Raw genomic sequence first — 18,642 nt, forward strand, 5'->3', positions numbered from 1 at the left:
CCCTGGCAGTTAAGGGCAAGATAATGGTATTCCCATCACATCCTACTTATTGATACTGTTTTATTGCTAATTAGAAACCTTGACAAATTGCCAATACAAATTCTGTTCATTTTTATTATTTCACCCATATTTGCAGCAAAGAAATACAATTTATGCAGGATTTCTAATAACCCCCAAAGAGCTTCTCGGTGTTGTCTGCTCATGCTCATTCAGGATACTAGTATCATTAATTCCAGTTGTATAGTTGAGGGATTTAACACTCATCAATATATTTGCTGTATGTAGAGATCTGAACTCAAGTTTCCCAGTTTAAGGTCCATATGTTATAGTAGAGCACTGGCTCTCATCAGCATGCATTCAAGTTTTCATCTTTCTGTGTAGTTTCCAGATCCAAGACACTGGCAGCAAGATACTACAATTTGATCTTCCAATATGTAGTTTCCTTAAGATAATAGATTTCAACTTACTCATGGATAATACTACCCAACACAGTTAAAGCCAAGGATAAGATAGTGGGCAAAACATTATTGTTTACAACACAGAAGACTGTTGGTTTAATTTTTCTCATCTGCTTTGGTCAAAATATAAGAAAGAAAGCAGTAGATGTGTACAAATGGACCACAAGAGGGATAATTAGTGTCAATTCAGTGCACAAAATAATTAGCGTGACCATTTTGGGGCTGTACTAAACTGCCACCAATCAAACCTTTCACTGTTTGTGGTCATTTACCCCCAAAATTTACAATCCCTTTCTAACTCTCTCCTTTTGCAAATGGAAGAATAATAAATCAATTATCTGATAAGGTTGATACCAGTACTAATTATTAAATACCCGTGCCACAATAAAATGGGGTGAATATCCACTGTACAATTAATGTAGTTTGATACCACTTTAAATGACATGGCTCTATGCATGAGGCACCATCTCTATTTGGCAAAGAAGGCTAAAGAACTCTCATTATTCCATAGCATTGAGCCATGGCAGTTAAAGTGGTGTCAAACTGCATTAATATTACAGTGGAGATGCATTCTTAAGGCCCTTCCACACAGACATATAACCCAGAACATCAAGGCAAAAAACCTACAATATCTGCTCTGAACCAGGTTATCAGAGTTCACACTACCATATATTCCAGTTCAAAGCAGATCATGTGGGATTTTATTCAACTGTGTGAAAGGGGCCTTAGTTAATTCTAACACACTACACCAGGGTGTACAACCTCCAGCTGTTTCAGTCTCCAAGTCCAAAACGCCTGGAGGGTCACAGGTTCTGCACCACTGCTCTACACTATTCTTTGTGGTGCACAGACACAAAACAGGAAAATGAGACTTTTGGTGGGAATTTCCCAACTATTTGAAGACACTACAACAAAGCTGGAAAATGTAATGACTACTAAAGTGTTGTGGAAAAGCAACAGGATAAACTTATGCTTGTATTCTGTTCATGGGCTTTCCATTTGTCCCCAAATAGCAGAGTTTGGGGTGAATTAAGTTTTTGGTCTAATCCAGAACAATTTATGTTATGTTCTGGGGAGGACAAGGTGAAAATTATGGTGATGGGAGGACAAAACAAGACCAGAATTGTGTATTTCTTTTGGGAAAAAAACCCCCATACTACAAGTAATGTGGCATACATATGCGTTCTGTTTATTTTCTTTGCTGTCTGCATCAATGCTCCTTAATGGCACTCAGTTTTGATTGTTGTTGCTGAAGCTTTTTATTCCGATAAAACTTCCTACCATTCGTAGACAGAATACCAAGAATACTAAGCCAGTCACGCAGGTAGTTCAATCTGTCTATGGATTCTAATGATTTTATTGATTACGACACAAGCTTTTGGAAGCTTTCTCTTCTAGATGCATAAAACTGACAGAGAAGTGCATTTCCAAGTTTGATTGAAGAAGACAGGAGTGTAAATCAGGAGTATAAACCAATTTCAGTGCTCTTCATTACAGGAAGAGCACTGACACAGACAAACAAAAAGCCAATGATCAGATAATTTCCCTCAACCTTCAGTGTCTACATAGGATATTGTTAGCAACCAAAAGTTGGTTCCTAGACCCAGCTCCTATTGTTCCAGGTTCTCCTTTCAGATTTTGGTATTAATCCTTTCTATTCAAAAGCAATCAGTAATAGTTGAAAAGGCAAGCAAAAGAAAGAACAGGAAATGGTATGGTTACCTTATAGAGAAGAGGTTTTTTTTGTCATGTCAGGAGAGACTTGAGAATCTGCAAGTCACTTCTGGTGTGAGAGAATTGGCCATCTGCAAGGACATTGCCCAGGGGATGCCTGGATGATTTGATGTTTTTATCATCCTTGTGGGAGGCTTTTCTCATGTCTCCGCATGAGGAGCTGGAGTTGGTAGAGGGAGCTCATCCGCCTCTCCCCGGATTCAAACCTGCGGTCTTCAGTCCTGCCGGCACAGGGGTTTAACCCACTGCACCACTGGGGGCTCCACAGAGAAGAGGGTGAAATGCTAAAAAGACAGAGCTACTCAAGACCTTCTTTGTTTCAGTCTTCTCCAAAAAAGAAAAACATTGCTTAACCTTCCTCTTATACTCCCTTGGCCTGCTGGATGCCTTTCTTGGATTTGCTCTGGCAGCACTGTATTTCACCTCATCACCACACCTGAAAGCATTGTTTCTGTCACGCAAAAGTCGCTGGACTTCCTTGGTCGTTCAAGGTTTCTGGTTAGGATAAATCTGGATGCGTTTGTCCACAGTGACATCACCTGTGCAGCATTTGATGTAGCTTAGAACTGTTAGAGTGTGTTCTTCCAGGTCTGGAGGACAAAAAAAGTATCAGTTTGTCCTCTCAAAGCAATACTGAAGTTGTTGGGAAACATCTTTAGACCAGGATTTGTCTTTGTTTCAGGCAGGGTCTGTTTCCTGAGATGAATAATCTTTGATTCCTGGAAAACAGAAGAAATCCTAGCAAACTAGATGAAAGTAAATATTGATTAAATTACCTGACTTCTGGTCCCAGCATACCATGGTGGTGTGCTGGAAGACGTAGAGATTACTATATTCTAGTGCAACTCTATGGTAAAAGCATAATGGTAAACATGATTTCCATATTTTGAAAGTACCATGCAAACTTCTAGAAACAGAAGAACACACAGGAGAGAAGATTAGGGTGAACTATTGCCAGGAGTTAACATTTCTGGAAGAAACATTAACAACCTTAGATATGCAGATGATATTACTTTGATGGCTGAAAGCAAGGAGGAGCTGAGGAGCCTGATAACCAAGGTGCCCTGTGAGAAGCAGCATAAACAGCTGGGTATGTTTAATCTTGTGAAGAGAAGATTAAGAGGTGATATGATAGCCATGTTTCAAACTTGAAAGTTTGCCACATTCGGAGGGGGCAAGCTTGTTTTCTGCTGCTCCTGAGACTAGGACACAGAGAAACTGCAGGAAAAGAAATTCCACTTAGATAGTAGGGAGAACTTCCTGATGGTAAGAGCTATTCCACAGATGCACATACTGCTTCAGACACTACAAGTGTGTGTTGGAGTCTTCTTCTCTGAGATGTTTGAACAGAGATTGAATGGGCATCTGTTGACAGTGGTATGTGTTTGTGTATTTCTGCATGGCAGAATGGAGTTGGCCTGGATGGCCCTTGTATTCTCACCCAACTCTATTGTTCTATGAAATTGGTTTTAGAAAGGGGTAAAGTGGAGAAATGCAGACAAAAATGATAAACCTCTTACACCTTTACCAGTAATGCCTGCACAAAATTTTTGGCAATTATCTGTTCTATGTGGCTATGACAGGTACAAGACTACTACCCCCATAATCTCTTTTTCACCAAGCTATCTTATTATAAGGGCAAAGTGGATATGATATGTACATGTTTCTTTCTGCATGACTGTAGGCTTACCAGATGAGGATAGCACTTCATGCATCTGATGGATTGGCCTCAAGTCTTATTTCAGATCTGTTAAGCTTTGAGGTCCTCTTTTGAGCTTGCTTCATCAGACCAAGATGGCTACTCTCTTGGGTCTCCACAGATCAACTGCTAGTCAGCTCCTTGTGACAGCAACCATTCATTGCATTTACTGCAGTTTCTCTTCTCTCCCCTCCCCGTTTCTCTCTCGGTTTCCTTTCAATTTCTATCTAAATATTTGAACCCATCAAGCATCGGGTTTGATCTGTGAGGCAAACAAGCAAGTTGCATTTTCAAAAAGAACAATAATTGCAAGTCAAATGCGTATGTTCAATACTCTATTGACAGATTTGCCTTGGCAACCCAGAGCAGGGATTCTTTGTGTGCCTCTTACTTTGTGGCATCCCATTGATTTTCATTTTCAAACCTCTTTTCTTCTTCTTCTTCTTAAAAAAAAATCTATCTACTCATCTTTTCTTTCTTTCTTCTTCTGCATGGTGTTTGACCCTCAGGAAAGTGGATGATCACTTATATTTCAAATGCGTTTACGCTTTCATGAAGCATAGGCTAGCTAGACAAAGGCTGAGGGGAGCATTAGCAGAACAAAACGAAGGAGGAGCTCTCTAGCTGTTCTGGGACTGAGGGATGTAAAGATTCACCTAGGTGGGAATTCACTTTTCCTTAACAATATAGATTTGGCTTCTCAGAACAGCTTGAGATTCTTACAAACTATAAAACCATTTTAGCCCCATGACTTCTTCAAGCACAAGTGAGTCAGGTAAGTGTTTGGAAGTGCTGTCTATGACGGTTAGAAATTCTTTTAAAAGAATTCTGTTTCTTCCTTTATTGAACCGTGTCTTCATCCATCAAAAATGTATCTTGTTGTTTTAACTGGAAAATTTCTGTACCAATAATTGCATAATTAATATAATTTACTTTTACCCCAGTCCCCTTCTGGATAAACAAAGCTGATGCATATTATCTTTATAACCTTGGGTCCCACTCGCAGAGAAAGGTGGCATATGAATGAATGACTGAATGAAATGTATTGTTGGTGCTGTGACATGCTTCTTTCTCCCATGAGAGGGGAAAAGTCAAATTTGTTTTCTGGTTCTCAGTTGAACTAGATTGTAGATGGTTAAAAGTAATTTTGGTCTAGTTTTCTCCAATTACATGGATTTGAAATAGTAATAAAGAACCAGCTGTATATGGAGGAAAGAAGGTACACCGGCATTATTTTTCTATGGTCAGCCATGCTCCACATAAACAGATTTTCTTGTAGGAGGGTCAGGCATGGGTAGAAGCTGAGAAGTTGGCACAGTTATAACCATCTTAGATTCCTGGCATTTCCTCATACGGTCAGTCCTCCACTGTCAGTGAGGTTAGGGACAAAGGACCCCTGTGAAAGGGAAAACCACAAATGACAAAACTGCTATTTTTATTTCAGAGACATTCCTGTAAGCATTTATAAGTGTTCAGCACAACTCTATGGTCAACTTCTACTGGAAGCTGAACATAGGATTTCTTCACACAGAGCTAGATCGCCCTGTTTGGGTACTTTTGGCCAGGGCTTACTGAGCACCATGTTCCTCCCAAAGTGGAGGTAAAGTGCCAGAAGGTGCTTCCTCCTCCACCTTGGGGAGGAAAGTGTTTTTCAGGTAGTTTAGATAGAGCTACCCATACTTTCCTCCCCCTTTCCCCATCAGATGAAGGAATCTGATGGAGACAGGGTGCCAGCATGCCCTGTCCCGCCCCACCATGTGATGGGGGAAGGAGGGAGGACATATGGCAAAATGGGTCTGCCCCCATGAACCATGTGAAGACAACCATAGAAATGCACTGGAAGACTTATAGATTCCTCAGACAGGTGTTATTTTCAGAAATCTCTAGGTCCTCTAGCATGACTAGGGGAAGCTAACCACAGAGTCACACTGGAGGACCTACAGATTTCCAGAGACAACATATTTAATCAACACTGAATAATCAAAACCATAAAAGTCAAACCTACAAATGTAGAGGAAAACTCTATAAACCTGCATAAGGCAGGACCTAGAATGGCACCAAAGTAAATACTGAGGTTCTTTCACTGAGTTTTTATGCTTAGATATGCATAAAAGAACAAGTGGTGCTTGTTTCATGTAGAGATCCAAGAACTGGAACTTATGCTTGGATAATTGTTTAAAAGAAACTTGATACATAGTTATGTCAGAAGAAAAGAAAGTCAGGATTTTAAAATCTTCATCAGATGGGAAAGGTCACTTGCTTAATAAGCTACAGTGGCTGAAATCTGCTCAGTCCGATGGCTTCAGATGCAGCAGCCATGCTCTCTGGTTCACCAGAAAAGAGAGCTCTCACTTTCCAGGCTAGGAAAGAATATTATCTTGCATTACAGTTCAGTTGCAGAGATATTTCCTTAGGTTTTGTGAAGTAAGGGGGAAAGGAATTGCTAGATGAACCCTGATCAGGGGTCATACCTGAGCCAAATGTGCTTCTGGGATGTCCTTCCCCTTTTTATTAACACTCATACCTTTTCATGAGTGCTAACATTTAGTTAGCCAAACTGTTAATGAATCCATGGCAGAGCTGAGGCAGGAAGAGACTGAGCTTTGTTGGAGACCCACTTTCTAAGAAGATGCCAAAAACGAAGGATATCTGGATCTGGCACAAAGAGAAATGGGCCCTGGGGAAAGTTTTCCAGCTATTGCACTGATGATGTTTTTTCATCATAGGCTTGGAGAGATAAACAATGGTGTCTTACAGACTTCCTCTACTCCTGGATGGACAAATGTGGCTCTCCAGATGGTGATGGGCTTTTAACTACAACTCCCATCATACTTAGTCAGCATAGCCAATAGGGAAGAATCATAGGAGTTACAGACCAAAAATAGCCAGAGGACCAGACTTGCCTCCTTCAGAAATTATCTTCTCATGTCAGTGATGTGAGAATGGAACAGAACAGCTCATCCCCATGAAGCATGATAGCAAAACCAGATTACTTATGCCATCAGATTGGAGAAGGAAATTACCGTGACTTCTTTGCTCCTCTTCCTCTCCAGTGAGCTCCAGTCAGTGCTTCCATTTACAAAGGTACTGATCAGGGGTGAGGCTATATCTGGGTACACACCTAGGAGAGAAGGAACAGATTGTGCTCTAATAAAACTGCTACATGTTCAAGTGCAGCTAGAATATGCCAAGGCATAGCCCCCTGACCAAAGCACTGGCTGGGAGAATGGAGCTGTGCCTGAAAGCCTCCTGGGTACTCCTTTGTCCATTAGGAGCAACAATAGTGCAAATAGAGAAACAGATTGAACATCCCTTGTTTAAAATGCTTTGGAACAGAATTCTTTTGCATTTTGGAATACCTTTATTTGCCTATACATGCATAATAAGATATCTTGGATGTGGGACTCAAGTCTAAATACAAAATTCATTGATGTATTCTATATACATACATTGAAGGTAATTTTATATACAATATTTGTAAGAAATGCATGCATGAAACAAGGTTGTATAGATTGAACTATCAGAAAGCAAAAGTATCTCAGCCACCTATGTGGGCAATTTTGGAGTTTTAAGAATTCCAGACAAGGGATACTGCATTTGTACACTATGCCTCCCTATGCAATATAATTCAAAATATATACACAAAATAGTAAGGGTAAATAACTGCCTTGGCCACTAAGGATCTGGTGTAAAGGGTTTATAGTAACAAAATGAATGCATTTCTGTTTTTGGATGAAGAATGGTCTTGATGAAGATGGCTTTCCATCTCTACACCTATGAAGCAAGTTTAATGCAAGGAACAGATGTGCTGGGATTCATAATTGTTGTGACATTTGGAGAAGGGACAGAAAGAGATCTACTGCAAATTTAAGACAGAATGAAAATAGCCGTGAACCTTGCTCATTCCCCTGACTGCTTGTTTCAAATTCAACATTGACAGACATGTAGAAACATTTTGAATAAATATTTTAATTTGGAAAGTCCAGTCATACCAAGTGTATGTAACATCACGTAACAAATCATTTCTGATCTTCACAGCAGAGACTCAGTTTGAAGAGAGGATCTGCATTTTTCCTTCCTGTGCAAGAGAAAAAATGGTACCTAGAGTCCTCTATGGTAACAGAGAGAGATGCATCAGTACAGGGAAGAAAAGCACTGCTGTCAGACATTTATATAGAATTTATGAGTGTGATTCCATAAGGTTTATCTCCGTAACACCCTTGAGAGGCAGGGTATTATCATTCCATTATAGGGGCAGTGAACTATGATTATAAAGAACATTTCTAATGACTTCTCATTTCCCTCCTCTACGCAGTAACTAAAGACAGTGAATTTATCCACCACTCCCCACCACCCTCACCCCACCAATACCTGGCTATCTTGTGTGTGTTTAGGATCACACTCAAATATTATCCACTCAGATATGCTGTGATCTGTTTTGTGGTAATTCAAAGGAAAAATATTATTTTCTGGGAAGAGCTATATATCCAGTGGTGTTATCTTGAAGACAGAAATCTAGAGGATTCCTGAGCCACCAAACACACATACATCAGGGGATACTATTAGTACAATATGGCCCCTGTATCCACGAGAGATATGTTCCAAGAGCATACATACATGGATGCCTGAAACCATGAATAATAGTGCATCCTGCATTTTGTCTACACTTGGAAGCCTACCAAAGAATCCTCCTTGTTGGATTGTCACTTTGTTGTGAGGGGGCTTGTGTGTTCCAGTGAACCTGTAAGTGAAGCTGTTGGAGTTCAGTGTTCCCAGGGGGGTCTCCCATGGTTGTGGAGTCATAGGGAAGGAGCCAGACAAAGAACAATCTGAAGGCCTCAGTGGGAGAGCAGGTGGATGATAACACGGTAACACATGTTAAAACAGCTGTGAAGGAGGATAAAGGCTGCAACAGATGAGAATCCACCATTTGTCATGTTAATCACACAATTGAATCAAACTCTCTGTCTGTTAAAACTGTGTGTTGGTCTCTGTGCAGCAATCTCCATACATAAAAACATATCCATGCAGAGGCATCTTCCAAGAAACCCCAAACCACCAAAAGTCCCATGGCTATGGCAAGTGGCAATGGGGGCAGGACTGTGAAAACTGGAAGCCCCTAGCCACAGATGGGCACATGGGTGGTAGATATGGATTCAGTTGTTCTAACTCAAGGTCTGAGGCAGTTGAGCAATTTGGCAGCTGTATATATGTCTGAGTAATCCTATTTAGAATCCCCTCTGCTCACCTCATATGGTGGAGGGGGCTAGAAGGATGCCCTAAACATAGTCTGCCTCTCCTACTTATCCTGACTGGGCTGCCACATCCAGAGGGGTCACCACCTTGAAGTTCTAAAAGATAAATGAATTTTGGAACATGGAACATATGGACACTGTTGGAAAACACAGACAATGAATGCCCTGAACATAGGACTGCTGTTATTGAAAAAGAGCTGAGGCTCTTTAACACAGATATAGCGGTGCTCCAAGAGACTCAGGGAATAGAAGGACAGCTGAAGGAAGAAAAATTAGGCTATACCTTCTTCTGGAAGGGACTGAACAAGAATTACAAAAAGACAAAATTGCCTTTATGTCAGAAACAACCTGGTGAAGCTTCTGTCTGAAGCACTCACTGGCGTTAACGAACGACTCTCATCCCTCCGAATTAATCTTGCCAAAAACCAAGATCTTGCCAAAAACCTATGCACTAACACTAGGATGCTGATGAAGACATCAAGGAAAAATTCTACTGTCAGCTGGCAACCATCCTATATGAGATACCGAAGGAGGACAAAATCATCCTCCTGGATGATTTTAACCCAAGAGTTGGGCAACATTTCAACCTGTGGGCTAGGAACTATAGGGAAAGACAGGGTTGGAAATAGCAACTAGATTGGCATCCTCACCAAATGTGTGGAACACAACCTTGTCATCACCAACACACTTTTCTGCCAGAAAAATAAGTTTAAGACATCATGGAGGCACCCCCAGTCAAGGCATTGGTACCTCTTAGACTATATACTTATACACGCCAGAGACTGCCCTGGTGTACTTCTCACAAGACCCATGACACATGCGGATGACTGTTGGACAGATTAATTTGATCCATGATGGCTATCAAGATCATTCCTAAATGTAAACACCAAGGAAGAAAGATAAGACATAAAATAAACATCCAAGTCCTTCAAGAGCCCTCTAGACAAGCTCTCCTCCAAACAACGCTTAAGGATAATTTACCTACAGAGCACCCTGAAATGTGGAGGAACTTTGGAATAAACTGAAGTCTTCCATCATTACAGCCTGTGGGAAAAAAACATTGCATATCAAACCAAGAAATATCAAGACTGGTTTGTTGAGAATAATAGTGAGATCCAACATATAATCAACAAGAAAAGGAAAGCCTTTCAATGACTCCATTATCATCATTCTTTTCAAAAAGGGAGAAAGAACAAACTATGGAAACTATTGAGGTATCTCCCTTTTAACCTCTGCAGGGAAAATCTTTGCAAGAACCCTCTCAAACTTCCTTCTACCTATTTCAGAAGACATCCTCCATCAACCCCAGAATGAAATTCGCCCTTCCAGAGGAACAGTGGATATGATCTTCACCACACGACAGCTCCAAGAAAAATGCAGAGAACAAAATCAACCTCTGTACATGGCATTCATCGACCGAGAGGGGCCCATAAACACTTTTAGGGGGGATATTTTTGGAAGCATGGGTAAGTAAAACCATGCAGATTGAAACTGTAGAATAAGAGGTTGTACTGTATTCTGATATGAGAGGGCCAAAGGAAGGCTGGTTCCTGGAGGCTGCTTATTACATGTGTTTTGCCACTTAAGAAAATGCCGTTTATTGACAGATTTGTATAATTATATTTTTTTCTCCTTGAGGAATAAGTCTACATTTGTGTCTGTCTACTAGCAACAAAGGAAGATGTGATAGCAATAGGAGCAAGAAGGAGCTTGTGGGCTGCTCCAGAGACCTGTGTTGCAAGTGGATCTTTGGCACATATTTTACAGCTTCACTCCCCACCCCCTTCTAGCCATGATCTAGTTTTTGTGGAAGGCTTTGCTATGAAGCTTTTCTAATATATGCTACAACAATCCTAGAAAGTCACACATCTTTCAGAAGTGAATGCATTTGTATTCATGTTAACTCAAAATCAAGTCTCACTGTGTTAAAAAACGACTTAGTAATGCTGTATAAGACAACACATTTAATGAAGTCTGAAACACTTCTATAGGAAAGGCCTCTAGGTTTTAGGATAAAAGCAATTTATTCATTTCAAAATCAAACACATGGGAGTATGAGCTCTTTATTTAAGATTCCCACCAGCCATATCCTCTCCCATTTTGGAAATATTTCATGCTAACCCTTTCCCTCTTGTAGAACATTCCAGGCAGCCCTCTCTGATCTGTTTCCCAAAATCTTCAATTGCAGGTAAAAGGTAAATGTTGGTAAAGGCTTTCCCCTGACATTAAGTCCACTCGTGTCCAACTCTGGGAGTTGGTGCTCATCTCCATTTTTAAGCCAAAGAGCCAGTGTTGTCAGTAGACACCTTCAAGGTCATGTAGCCAGCATGACTGCATGGAGCATCGTTACCTTCCCACCTGATCTACTCACATTTGCATGTTTTCGAACTGCTAGGTTGGCAAAAGCTGGGGCTGACAGTGGAAGCTCACACCGCTCCCCGGATTCAAACCTGTGACCTTTCGGTCAACAAGTTTAGCAGCCCAATGGTTTAACCCTCTGTGCCACCGGGGGCTCCAATTGCAGTCATGTTTTCCCCCCCCCCCTCTTCCAGAATTTTGAATTCCATACCCCACTTTAAACAAACACTCAACACCCAAACTTTTTTAGGCTACTTAGACTCATTCCCTTGCTTTTTTCATAAAAAAAATATCAGGCAGAGGTGTATGGTACTTTTGCTAGTCTTACCATTTTTCCAAGCCTGCTGATGACTTTCCTCCAACATATGGATGGTGTTGTTTGGCGATTTGAGAATGAGTTCACTATCAGTAAACCTGATTTAACAGAAAAGTCAAAGAGCCACAGTGGCTAATCATGAGTACTATTTATGTAAGACCTCAAGAGCTTGTGGGAAAATTCAATATGTGTTGAACATAACTCTGAAAAGACCATTATTTCTACAAACCTTGATTATCTAAACATAGATAAATAAATCTATAAATCCTGAATATCTCCACATTTGCACTGTGCTCTCACTTTATTCTTCAAGAAAAGCAATTTTCCATTTTTCTAACCTTGCCTGCACTTCTAAAATTGTTTATTTCCTTCTATCTTATCCTGACCTCAGAATCTGTCTAAAAGGTAATGGCTTTGCTAGAACCATCTACAATGCAATAGAATGCTAGACAAGCAAATCTCTTTTCCTTACTACATCTTAAGAAAAAATAAAATGGTGAGGAAAAAATGGACAGAGAACTTGAAAGAATCATAATTTTGGATTTTGTAATTATCTTCTGGTAGAGGATAGAGTGGGATGTGAAGAATCCAAGTGACTAAACTGTATTAATGAAATGAAACTTTATTTATAGCCCGTCCTATCTCCCCGAAGGGACTCAGAGCAGCTTACAGCAAAATACACAGTGACAAACATTCAATGCCAACCAAAATAAACAAATCAAAAACAACTCATTAAATTATAAAACAACTTAAATAAACATGCCATAACACAATATAGATAATTTCAAACATATTAAGTCATTAAAATCCCATTAAAAATCTCTAAAATTCTACTAAAAATTGTTGGAGGGGAGATGGTAAATAGCAGCTTAACATGTGTTAGCAGCTAGTCGGGGTGCATATGGATGTGCTTAACCTCTTCCCCATAAGCTAAATTGCTTGGATGTGTTTTAATAGCTTTTTAAAGGAGGAGAGAGGAAGCCATTTTTAATTCTGTAGAGAGGGAGTTCCAGAGGTGGGGAGTTATCACGGAAAAGGCCCTGTTTCTTGTTCCCACCAGCCACACTTGAGATGGAGGTGGGACTGAGAGCAGGGCCGCCTCATCTGGCAGCAACACTTGTGTTGGTTTGTATACAGAGATGCGGTCTTTTAAATAGTCTGGGCCTGAACCATTTAGGGCTTTATAGGTAATGACGAGCACTTTGTATTTAGGCTGGAAGCAGATTGGCAGCCATTGGAGCTGTCATAACGTAGGCACTGTCCACTCCCTGTACAGCGCTCCAGTTAGTAATTTGGTTACCGATCTCTGAACCAGTTTCAGCTTCTGAACTGTCTTCAAAAAAAGCCTCAGGTAGAGAGTGCTGCAGTAGTCCAAACGGGGTGTGACCAAGGCACGGACTATCATAGCCAATTCTGGCATCTCAATGTATGGGTGCAGCTGGCGCACAAGTTTTAATTGTGTGAAGGCGCTCCTGGGCACCACTGACACCTGGAGCTCCAGGGTCAGCAATGAGTCCAGGATCATCCCCGGACTGCAAATCTTCAGGGGAAGTGCAACCCCGTCCAACACAGCTGTAACCACACACCCTGGTCCACCTTCCAACTGACCAAGACTACCTCTTTTTTGTCTGTATTTACTTTCAACCTATTAGCCATCATCCATCCCATCACTGATGACGGCACTGGTTTAGAGGCAGGACAGCATCCTTGGCATTAGGTGGAAAGGAGTAGGGTAATGTCCATATAAATTTGACACCGAACATAGATTACAATACAGCATATATTATAAGATGGCAAGTAGCATGAGGCTGTCTTGAATCACGGCTACCAGCACTCAGGAGAAAGAAACTTAAGGTCCTGTGCTGCCATTATGGTATTTTTAATTTCTGGTTTTGCAGATGGTGCTCCGCCTGCATTTTGAAGGAGCTTGGTGAGGATCCCTGTAGGAGCATATCTCTCATGAGCCTGAGCAGAGAGCTCGCTTTAGGACCAAATCCTATCCATCATCCAGGCCCTCTTATGGCCCTAAACCCAGAGCTGGCGCCTTAGTCTGAGCAGCTAAAGAGAACCCTGTCTGCTTAACTAAGTGCCTCCATATCCCCTAAAGATCACTTTATGATACATTTATAGTAGTATATCTCCTCCAATTCATGCTTTGCTAGAGAAGTGCCTATAGATCAGGACTGGGGAAGAAAACCCAAGGGGGCTTTCATGCTACACAGTTATAGCACCGTGATTCCATTTTAATGTCTACATGGCAACATACCATGAAATCCTGGGATTTGTACTTGCAGGAGGCGGATTCAAGAATCCCCTGCCAGACAGCAATGGTGCCTCCTGAACTACAATTCCCAGAAATCTTCTGGATATGACCATGCAGCACTTAAAGTAAAATTGTAAAGCTACACCACGTAGTGCTGAAAGGCCCTAGTTGTCCCAAGAATATGAGCTACATACATTATACATGAGCCTGGTAGTTATAATTCGAAAGATCATGGCTCAACCAATAAGATGATTGAGGAAACAAGGTTTCCAATTATGTTGCTGGGATCTCCATGTAAGACTTGAAAACAGGATTGGACTATTGACAAAGCAATAAATGTCTCATCCTGTGTCAAGGTCAGCCCAGTTATTTTAGCAAATGATGCAAAATAATCTTACACCTCCGCAGGCCATTCTCTGCTAGTAAAAATGAAGTAACAACAAGTTAAATAACTAATGATTGGCTGCCATTTTATGACACCCCTGATCTGCTCCTTGATGTAGTTAAGTCACTCTTCTTAATGATAGAACTGGTCCTGCTGGGAATGACTCTAGTCATTCACTCCAGAGAGCATATCCTGGCCAATGGAGAGAAAAAATACTAGGCTAGATGGATCAGTGATTTGCCCCAATTGTATTTTGTTGCCTTAATGACCATTCATGTTGTGAAAGATGGAGGATGCCATTGGAAGAATTTAGTTGAAAAGTTTAATGGACATCAGTTCATATATCCATTGTCAACACACCCGATCAGCTCCGAAACCTTCATGATTACAGGTGGGACCAATGGTGAGGACACACAGAAAAAACATTTCCAACCACTGTGATGAAAGGAGGACCACTCAATATGCCGTGGCAAGGATGCAAATGCTGTGAAAGAAAGCATCTATACCTTGTCGGGGCTGCTGGATATCATATAGACACTGCGCAGATTTACTGTTTACAGGGAAAGTGTTCTCAACATCCTTGTCTGTCCCCAGGAATATACTGGGGACAGAGCTAAGTGTGAACCTTTCAGATATTTACACCTTGTGGAAAGCCCTCACGTTTTCTTAGCCACTTCTGTGTACCTGCTCTAGCATACAAAACATCTATTACTCAGATTTCCAAGTTACTAACAGACTCTATACTCTACTCTGCTTTACTCTATACTCTAGTTCTTTGATACAAGTTCCCAGTATTAGGCAAGTTTACATCTAATTAAGTTGTTAGCATTTACAAAGGGATTTCATGAGTGTTTACCTCATTCATACCTATAATAACCTTATTTATTGGTCAGCACTGTTATCTCAATATTATGGATGAAATCAAGCTGAGTTTATGACTGCATTTGAAGCACATTGAGCTAATCACTCAGGATGTCTGTTGTCGTTGTTGTTTTTGTTGTGTGCCTGTATATTGACTCTGAATTATGGAAACTCTACCCTAGGACATTCTTGGTAAGATTTCTTCAGCTTCCCTTGAGGGTGAGAAGGTGTAACTTGCCCAGGCTCATCAAGGCTCCTTCTACAGTGCCATATAATCCAGACTATCAAAGCAGATAATCCACATTATCTGTTATGAACTGGATTATATGAGTCTACACTGCCATATAATTCAGTTCAAAGCAGGTAATCTGTATTTTATATGACACTGTAGAAGGGGCTCCAGTGAGTGTTCCTGGATTAGTAGATATTTGAATTCTGCTCTTCTGGAATCCAACATTCAACATAATACCTGGCATTGCCTGGCAATGACTGCAGTATTACGGTATACTTTCAACTCCAACAACATGGTGTCACTAGGTGGTATGGTAGATATAGGTTTGCCACATACAATAGGGGAAGCTCTCTGCCTGTGACCTGCAAAATCCTTTTAGATAGCAGCATAGGAAAGAGGGTGTGACCTTTCATAGATATCAAATTCCAAAGGTCTTCCAAACCACTACATATCCTGGCAAATTCAACCATGTATATGTGCCATCAATCTGTAAAAGGTAAAGGTAGTCCCCTGACAATAAGTCCAGTCATGTCTGACTCTGGGGGCGTGGTGATCATCTCCATTTCTAAGCCGAAGAGCCAGCGTTGTCCGTAGACACCTCCAAGGTCATGTGGCCGGCATGACTGCATGGAGCGCTGTTACCTTCCCGCCGGAGCGGTACCTATTGATCTACTCACATTTGCATGTTTTCGAACTGCTAGGTTGGCAGAAGCTAGGGCTGACAGCGGAAGCTCATGCCGCTCCCCGGAATCAAACCTGCGAACTTTCGATCAACAAGCTCAGCAGCTCAGTGCTTTAACCCACTGCACCACCGGGGGCTCACACCATCAATCTGTAAAGACACACAAATCAGGATGTGTGGGCAGCTTCACTTGAATGGCACAGGATGCCTCTCCACCACTTATGGCAGCAGCTAACAGAACAAGATGTTAGCTACTGCATATGATCACTGCCAGTCAGCCCCCATGCTTCTGTAGATTCAATATACATAGTCTACTAGTGTCTTGCAGCCCCTTCACTGGCTTTGCTGCTGGCTCTAGATAGAAGGAGGAGACCTGTATCTGACTGCCTGGCCATCTGACTGTGCTTGTCTTTTCTGCACCTGAGCAGAGATGCCAGTGCAGAGCAGCAGTACCAGCACATACCACTTGACTACTACGTCCACCTCCTGCCCACTTTCCCCCTGGTTGCCTTAGGCTCAGCCCACCCAGCCAGCTCCTTCGGCAGAGTCTGCACTCACCAGCACTGCACTGGCAGGCTGAAAGGACATGCCAGTGCACAGCCATTTGTGAAACGATGTCACCAGCCCTGCGACCACCCTGCGGCTTTTATCCTCTCAGCAGATTACACAGGGGCCTTTATGCTTTGGAAAGATTTAGTTGACAAGCTTGGGGGAGAGCTCTCCTCCCCTTGCTATGTGCATGCTGTTGTTACTCTGGTGCTCTGTGCTGTAAAAGCTGCTTAGCCCCTTCTCCAGTGTGCGTGTGTGTGTGTGTGAGAGCGTGTGTGCATGTGCACACGCCACTACACTAAACCTATTACCAGATGATTTGTGTTGAGGGCTGGGGCTCAGTTCCACGCAAGACCTGGCTGTGAGCAGCGTGGTTTAACTCTTTCTGTTCTGCTCTAGCCTGCAAAGCTGTTGCAATGAAGTAACAACCAGACTCTTTTCCTGAGGAAAGAAGGGAGACACAAAAACAGCCGTTCCCATGAATCAGGAATGCCATGTTCTCGCCATCCTTCTTTGCCCTGAACCATTGTTTCCCAGATCCCCTTGTTGCACAGCCTGAGATTCCTGGCTATGAGGAGTAAGTGATCTCTTGAGCCAAATTTGGCAATGATTGGGTTAATTGCAAACCAGCTTATTGTACCTGACCAATTGAATCTATTTGCTTCCAGTGGCTGGAAACAAGCATAAAGAGAGGACTGGAGGGGAGATGTGCAACTGGAGCAGATACAACTCTGGCCAGCACATCTGGGGAAAAGATCACAGAGCTCCAAGAGAAAGAGAGTCGAAACGGAGGAGAATCTCAGCCTCTGACAATCTTTGCAACACCTGCTCACTGGAGACAAGGAAGTGACCCATTTGCTGATTAAATGGGCCACGTATGTGCAATGGTTCCCATGTCCTCAACCATTTCCTTAACACCACTTAACTAGACAAGATGCCTCCCCTAGGGAGGCACTGAGAAATAAATGGCATTTGTGGGAAGGGGATCAAGCTCTATCCAAACAGGGCAAATTTTGTGTTGATGTGTCCATGTAAGTATACACAAACTGGGAGAGAAAGAGAGTAGGCAGAAACATCCAGATCTCGAAACATCCCAGTATCTGTCTCACAGATCCCTTGAGGATTTCCCCCTCTTTTGGCCTTCATTTCTTAATGGAACGAAAACCCTTACTCTTCAGAAGTCCCATCTGAGTCAGCCCCCCCCCCTTCGCCCACCCCGCATCTGCAGGATTCAGAAGCCTTTCCCTGTTACATCACATCTGGTTGCCATGGCAACAACAGTGATGTCAGACAAAGGAGGGGATAAGCTGCGGGATCCTTGCTGCATAAATCTTCTTATCAGTATTGCCAAGATGAAGCCGGGATAGGCTTGCAGCAAAGAAGAAGCAAGCGGGGAGGATTCTTCCATCCCCAGGAAGGTCCCCACCCTTCATAAATATGTTTCAGATTTCCTGTTTGGTTGCTGCAAAGCAAGCTTGCTGCAGCAGTGCAAAAACCAAAACCTAATAAGGAGCCACACTGTCTCATGCAGATGAATCACACAGCAAAATGAAGATGACATTTTACCCAAATGTGGGGCAACTGCTCTGCAGAAAGGAAACCCGCAGAGGCCACTTGCTCCTTTCGTTTGCCAATGTGTTGCAGGGGGGGGGCACAGATGGGGGGCCAGCTTCATTGGGGTTCATCTGCTCTCTCTGTGCCCCTTGGGTTCTGAGAACGCCAGCTGTGGGAAGCCAAGCAGTAAGAGAGAGAGAACTGCTATTTTTCTAGGTAGGGGGATTCTCCCTTACTGCTAATTTTATACATTGCATTCTGGTTGCCACTGGTTTCATATCATTGCACAAGGTCTG

General features: G+C 42.1%; 1 long non-coding RNA gene across 2 annotated transcripts; it reads right to left on the reverse strand.

Annotated features, from left to right (window-relative positions):
* Nucleotides 1-1,624: 1,624 nt before the first annotated feature.
* On the reverse strand, nt 1,625-17,018 carry LOC132768446 (uncharacterized). Of its 2 annotated transcripts, none has more exons than XR_010909232.1 (5): nt 16,802-17,018; nt 7,884-7,969; nt 6,915-7,012; nt 3,883-5,287; nt 1,625-2,911 (listed from the first exon to the last, which is right to left on the reverse strand). It is a non-coding gene; the product is annotated as an uncharacterized lncRNA (long non-coding RNA). The 2 variants fall into 2 exon arrangements; XR_009630708.2 differs by lacking the exon at nt 16,802-17,018 and adding an exon at nt 10,128-10,755.
* Nucleotides 17,019-18,642: the final 1,624 nt, after the last annotated feature.

This window comes from Anolis sagrei, chromosome 2, assembly GCF_037176765.1.
Source record: "Anolis sagrei isolate rAnoSag1 chromosome 2, rAnoSag1.mat, whole genome shotgun sequence".
Lineage (NCBI taxonomy): Eukaryota > Metazoa > Chordata > Lepidosauria > Squamata > Dactyloidae > Anolis > Anolis sagrei.